A 7,582-nucleotide genomic window follows, 5' to 3' on the forward strand; every position below is an offset into this window, starting at 1 on the left:
AGAACCATTTAAAAAATATATTGACACTTCCACTTGTAAAGCAACATCTGCCATCACAAATAGTCCCATCTCTGTATGTTAATGACAAAAATTCAGGCAACTTCTTATGGGCCATATTCTGCTATCAGTATTTTTTAAAGTAACCGCAGAATCTTAGCATTAGATTCTGAGATACTCTGTCCAGGGTTTAATGGCAGAATACAGGCCTAGGTAATCAAGAAGGAGCAATATTCTATTACAGCACAGCAGTGTCCAAATAGAAGTAGATGTGGCACATGCTCGGTATAGTGGATCTTTACATTAGCGATGAAGGAAGCTGCAAACAGGAAGAAATTTTGAAATCTACCTCCATCATTGCAAAAACATTACTGATATATGGGGGATGGTGCAGTTCATGTGTCCCATCCAGAATGATGCAAGATTGTCTATAAAATTTAAATTCTATAAGGAGATATGTGGATATAAAATAAGATACTAAGCTGCAGCCTTGGGGCATGGCTCATTTTAAAGCTGAAGCTTGCTGAAATCAGTTGTTACTGAAACTGCAATGTGATGGAATGATGGAATGAACATGTGTTCTTCAGTCATTCCTTAAAAAGAGAAACTCCAGGTGCAAGTAAATGCAGGGAAAAAAAGAAAAAAAGCCAAACCCCAAATAAAATAAAAACAAAGAAACCCAAACCACACGATCTGTGTCACGGGCAAATGAATGCTGGATAACTTAGTGGATCCAGCCAGAGGAGTCATGGCTGAGATGGAGGCATGCTCTGTTAGGTGAGAAACCACTGCTGGAACAATCTTGTCTAAAGCCCAGAGATCTCTCCTCATGGAGAGCACCTGGTAGAAAGAGGAAATGAAGAACATGACACGCGTCTGTGCGTGTACCAGGTAATGAATTTATAAACACAGGTAGAGTTGGGAAGGAGGTAAATAAGGAAAAACATATTGTGCTTCATTAGAGAGGGTTCCAAAATGCTGTTAGGGTCAGAGAGAGAGGAGAGCAGGAAGAGATTTGGAGTGTTCAACTGAGTTAGTGAGTGGCTGATCAGTGTCCGGTGTGACCCTGACCTGGGCAGCAAGTGTGCTTGTGAGCAAAGCGACGGTAAGCCCTGCTTCAAAAATGTGTGCGCTTCTGGGCAGTCATACAGATTGTCTTGCTCTGAGGATACATAATACATTTCAAGCTCCAAGCAGTCACCAGTGGCTTGTTGCTAGAGGAGAAGCTCTAAACATCTGCCCTATGTGGTCTTTCTACTGTGTGACTTGTGTGGTGTGTGGTATTGATTTCATTTTGAGCAACAAGGATGCATTGCAGAAAGAAATACACGTGCTTTAATCACTTTTTTCCTTGCAATGTAGTTGTGGATATCTGTAGCATTCATAATTAGCAGAGGAACAGATGGCAAAAGCTTGGTTTAAAACAGAGCATCCACGGAGTGATCATGTGCTGCCGCGAGCTTATTTGGGAAGCGGTTTACTTTATTCCCTTGGATGATGCTCTAATACAGTGGTACAGGGGTAAGTAGGAAAAGGATTTGTGACAGTGGGTGTAATTCAATTATGTAGGGCGTATATAAAGCATGGCAAACATCTACAATTTTCAAAACATCTCCTGGATGCTAGTGTCTGATGCTGCACAAGGATGAGTTTCAACCTTTATTGTCCCGCGTAGCTGAAACCTGTTATGGATGCGTTCATATATGGGGTAAATACAACAAAATGTCCGTAAGATTTCCCCTTTCCTCTGTCCTTACTTCTGCACAGAAGGGAACAATGCTGTTCTTTGCTCAAATTTTAGGAAGTAGGTTCATAGAATCACAGAATGCTGTGGGTTGGAAGGGACCTTCAGAAGTCATCTAGTCCAACTACCCCTGCAGGGAGCATCTTCAACTAGGTGATGTATTGTACTATAGCTTACTTTAAAAAAAAAACCAATAAACCATAACCAAAATATATATAGGGGTTTTTTGATGTGTGCTTCCAACATTAGCATTGTGCTGCGATTTTTCAAAGCTAGAAAACATGAGAGGGTTTTGTCATCATTTCACCGTAGCACTTGTTTCACGTAGAAAGCCAGAGGGCAAAACAAAGTGGTTTCTTTTGGTCCATATAACCTTTTTCAGAAAGCAGTGGTAGCCCTGCAGGCACAATCACTGAGATTCATACGAGGTTATGTTCAGAATGATGAGATCTCAGATGTAAAGGCTGATTGATTAGTTGCATGGTTCCATTCTCCAAATTCAAAACTTAAAAATACTTGATTTTTAGGGAGAGGCAGGAGCAAGGAGGAGAACAGAAGAAGAGAAAAATACACTAAATGTGGTTTTCATCAATGAAGTGAAAATATGGTTTTCTCTCTCAAAGGAGCTGGATGGATTATTGCAACCATCCAATCTAGTCAAGAACACATTTTCTTTTTTCTTTTTAAAAGATAAATGAACCCATGTTGAGATGTTTATCTCTGTGAGATGACCTGTATTTGCCCTCAAGTCACAGTGAATTGGGTATTCTTTTAGTATGTGAAACTATTTTATATCACTCTTTCTCCCTGCAGACTCTATGAATACAGACATAAACTATTTCTGTGAATATATTCCCTCTATGTAAGGAATATTTGGGGCAGTATCTGCCAGTGGAAAGATCTTTGAGAGCTTCTACTTTTCTGCCTATGATGAAGTTTAAGTTTAAATATGTTGTGGACTGTGTTTTCTTTTTTCCGTTGTAAACTCCCTGTATCTCCTCACAATAAGTAATTCACAGAATAAACATGTAGGTTTGTGTTTGCCTAGACCTCTTTCTTATCTCCAATTTACATTAAAACTGACACAATGTTTTTCCAGTATGAAAATTGACGTTTCCAACTGTGCCAGTTTCTTTATGGACAAGACTGAATAAATTTTTTCATTCAGTGCTTATTCAGTTTTATATTTTTAATCCTTGAATGTCTTTAGATTGTAAACTGGCATCTTGGATGACAACATGTAACTCTGGATCCATTTCAAAAGATGAGAATAGACAAAACATCTCTGAAAGCTCTTGATGTGAGAAGGTGTCGTCTTGAACTGTCCACCTGTCCAGCTAGTCTCTTGACTAATCTGAACAGCCTGCAAGGCTGTAATGGTTACTGGGAAGAAAGAACAGAGTGTCTTCTGAGAGTCTAGGTTCTCCAGTAATTAATAAACCACTAGATAATGCTGTTTCAGAACCATCAAAACTCTGGGTCTCTGCAGCCCTTTTCAAACAGGGACTTGACCCTTGGCCTTTGCTTAAGACTTGCCTGATCCCCTTGGTGCCACACAGTGTTTCCAAAGGATGCTCTTCTGTTCTTTTAAGGCTTCTTGCTTTGTCTCCAGATTCCCTGGAAGCCATCTACTTTTATTTATCTCTGAAGCTGCCTTTAAGTAAGTCCTCAGCTCTCCAAGAAAGAAAGAGTTTTAAAGGATTTCTCATCAAAATGGTGTTAGCAAGGCATGCTTAAAAATAAACTGCTCCACTCCTTCCCTCCTTTCTAGAGTAAGTGGAGAGGACAGCACCAGTTGAATCATCTTCCTGAGTCATGCAAACAGCTGTCATTGTTAGATGTAAAGATGAACTGAAAAGCTGTTGTTTGCTTGGGAGTATTTTTATACTTGCCTCACTTGTCCAGTGAAGGGGAGAGGTTGGTTTTTTTTTTTCCTTTTTGCTTCCTTTCACATGGAAAATTACAATGAAGCCATGTGTTCTGGTAATGGCTATAAATTCTGCTACTGAAAAAGCTTTACAGAAATCTTCTGCCTCAGAGCATCTGTCATCCTGAAAAATCTGGTTTTTTGTGCTTGTGCACGAGCTCTGTGGGGCCCTGCACAGACATCCATGTGGTCCTGCCCTCAGAATGCTGCAGCCGTGCAAAGACCTTCTCCTCCCGACTGTGTGCTGCCTGCAGTAATTCACTCTCACATCACCACTGTAAATACGGAACATGCTCTCACCCTGACATCTAACACTTGACCCTCAGATTCATGGGTTTTTTTACTTGCTCCTCTCCATCTCTTTTCTTATGCTCTGTTGATTTATATTTCAGTATCTCTTATAGTTGACTCTGTGGCACCTTTAGTTTGCACTTCTCACTCTTTTTCTTTCTTTACTCTTTCATTCTGTCACCTCTGTTGTCCATCCCCTTTATTTCCTGCATTTTTCTAGTGGTAATCTCTCTCCCTCCTTTTTTATATGTGTCCTTCGTATCTGCTTCTGTTAGCCAAGTCCTCTGAGTTTACTGCTAAGTGTTGCTAACCAGTAAGTCACAGCAGCAAGGACCTATTTCACCCAAACCGATGGTAATGTGGTCAGTCTGGTTTTGATCTTAAACGTGGCTCAATGGAAGCTGGGTATATTCCTGCACCAGGAATTCCTGCACTATGGGCTGTCAGTACTTAAAGTAAGGCAGTGCTGCAAAGTGACACAACCTTGGCAAAAGACGGAAGTGCAGAGTCCTAATTTCTCTAGTGCTTCGTCTAACTTAAATTTGTGAGTATTTGTTTCTGCTCCCTAATCACAGCTTCACAAAAAAAAAAAAAAGAGTGGTGGTGGTGGTAGTTTTGAAAAAGTGTCTAGCTTGTAACATAAAGAAAATCCCTGGTTTCCGTTCCAGAGAGTGGAAAGGAGATGAAGATGCAGCTACTTTTTATTGCGATGTCTGCCATAAAGCTTAACATCACTGACTTAAATAGCTATTATAATTATATCTCTGAAACAAGTCATGGTTTTAATACTCTTCTGACTTAAAGAGTCTAATAATATGACTCTTCTAACATGAACTGGAAGGCTTATCTGTCTAGTTCTTGAGCACTTGGAACATTTTTGTAGGAACCACATTAAAGCAAAGTGCCATACTCTCTTTTCTCTTTTAAATGTCATAGTTTTGAACTTTATTACAGTTGACCTCAAAATATAATAATATAATATGACCTCCTCAAAATAGGAGCATTTATTTATACTCTAGAAGATGGAATTTATGCCACGTAAGGAGCTCTGAGGCTAAGCCCAAGCACAGCACTTTCTGTCCACAGTGACTTCCAGCCTGCCCTATCATGGTTTGTTCCTCATTTATTCCTAATCAACAGGACAAGGTTCTTTTCTGAGATACCATGCTCTAACATTTGTTGGTATGTTTTTGAATGCTTTTCTTGTTTTGGAATGGGTTCGTATTCCCATCTATTTAATCACTTGAAGACGACTCACAAGCAAAAAATGGACATGACACTCCTTACGCTCCTCAGGATCCTGTGAGTGACATCCTGGGTGTTTCCTGCTGCCTGGAAGGTGAGCGCTGTAACCTGGCAGAGCTGTGGCTTCAGTGTGGGCTGGTGCAGCATCACCTCTGCTGTCTCACTGCAGTGCCACCACTGCTTTCCTTCCCTCCTTCCTTCTCATCCTCCTTTTGCTGGATATACCATCACTAGCGCTAAACTTATTGCCGTGGTTGCTTGTTAGTGTTTTTTGGTTTGTTTGGGGTGTTTGGTGGTGGTGCTTGTTTGGGTTTTTTGGGGCTGTTTGTTTGTTTGGTTTTTTTTCCCTTCTGTGTTCTGCAGTTATTAGCTCCTTGCATTGTATCCTTTTTATGGGTGAAATCTACTAATTTAGGATTGGGTATGTCTGTGAGTATGTGGTGCTAAAGAAATGTTTTAGCATTTGTCCATAAGATCTTGGATTCCTGAGTAAGTGGTGTGTAGATACCAGCTTATTAAGAGTTTGGATTCCTGAGAAAGTGATATATAGCTACCAGATCTGAACATTCTTTCCAGCAAGTTTAAAGCCTGGCTAAAGATATTAAATTTTTTTTGTTAGACAGGAGATCATTAAAAACTGTAATTTTGTCTGCCCTGGAAATAAATTGGACCGAGCCTCTTGGAACACTGCACAAAGGATAGACACTAACACAAAGCAGTTATACTCATTTAATGCAGGAAATAAAGGTATTGCGTAAGGCAAGTTGCATTATGTAAAAGACCTGTTTGAAACCCCGGGGTTAACACTTTGTGCTCAGCATTCAGCATTTTATAGGTGCTACAGAAATTAATTTAATTTGTAAGTGTCGTACTCTATTTTGGGGAAACCGTGGCCACACCATTAGTATGTAAAATACCATGGAATTAAAAAGCATTCTTTTGCTCGAGTCAGTATTACATTAGCTAATTTCTGTAGCCAGAAGGAGGAGGCAGACAGCATGGGTATGGTGTGTTTTCAGAACCACGCCTGAAGCTTCAAACAAATTGCTGTTTATAATGAAGCTTTGTGAAGTGCTCACCCTGATACAGCTTTATCATGTTCAGATTGAAGATACTGTTTCAGTGTGTTTCAGAAATTCATAATAACCCCCCCAGGTTCTTTCATCTTCTTGGAAAACCATAGTTTCTACTTATCTGGTCATTTACTTGTCAAAACAGTTTCCCTGAGAGCTTCAGAAAATTAAATTTGAGGCATATCACTGCCTCTCCATTTTTCTGAAACAAGATCTGCTGAAGGTATTGGTGTCCATCCACTTTAGCTGGATACACATTGTGTAACCACAGTGTCATGTTCCCATTCTCCCCAAGGGAGTTCTGTTTGTCCAATAATTTAAACGTGTGCTTATTTTCACATTTGTATGTAGACCCAAAGCAACCAGGATACTTTCTGTAGATCCCAGTAAGTTGTTCAAGCAATTGGGCTGCTCACACTTTGAAGTAAAATAAATATATAACCTTTCTTTTTCTTTTTTACTGGTTTTATCAGCCAGTTGGATACCACTTGTCTTTCTATTTAGTTGCCTTCTGATAATTTTTTTCTTATGATTCTTGTCTATACAATAAGATACAGGAGTCTGTAACATCCATTGAAGTTTTATACGCAGCTGACTTGCAGCAGTTTCTTCAAATCCATCTCTTCTGCACAGTGCTGTTTCTGCTGTGAGTAAATAGGAAAACTGAAAGAGAAAGAGAATTCATTATGAATTTTGGTAACTATAACAAATATGTTACAATTAATTGTGTTAAATATGTAGACAGAATGCTTGGAGTTCCCAAATGTTCGAGAATGTGTTCAGCTGTGAAGAGTGATGATCAAGAACTCAGTGGCCCAGCTTGGGTCCTCCAAATCAGAGTCTTCCACAGCTGTTTGCAGGGTTGAAGTTGGAGCCCCAACACACAGCTGCATGGTTGCACATTTCAAAATCTCTTTGCTTTCACTGCAGAGCTATTTGTTTTCTCAAAGTGATTTAGTCATTCAGACCTTATACAAAGACTTTGGTCATAAACAAGCAGATATTTTGTGTTTATTGTGGTGACCACATGGTGATACCATCAAGTCATAAACACATTACCAAAAGAATAGATGTGTTTGAATCCTGCAAACAGGAATTAGGAAAATCTTCTAGAGTTTGACTTATCTCTGCGATTTCATAAAATTGTGAAATGCTTTAGCCGCCTTTGAAACGTGGTGATCTGTAGGGTAGAATGTGGTAGCTGGTCTTACACACACGAGTAACCCACTCTGACCCTGCAAGGCTTGGTATCTGCCACATCACGACGTGAGGCTGTGTGGCTGCAGGTAGAGGTGCACATAAGCT

This window comes from Buceros rhinoceros, unplaced genomic scaffold, assembly GCF_000710305.1.
Source record: "Buceros rhinoceros silvestris isolate BGI_N320 unplaced genomic scaffold, ASM71030v1 scaffold6884, whole genome shotgun sequence".
Taxonomy (NCBI): domain Eukaryota; kingdom Metazoa; phylum Chordata; class Aves; order Bucerotiformes; family Bucerotidae; genus Buceros; species Buceros rhinoceros.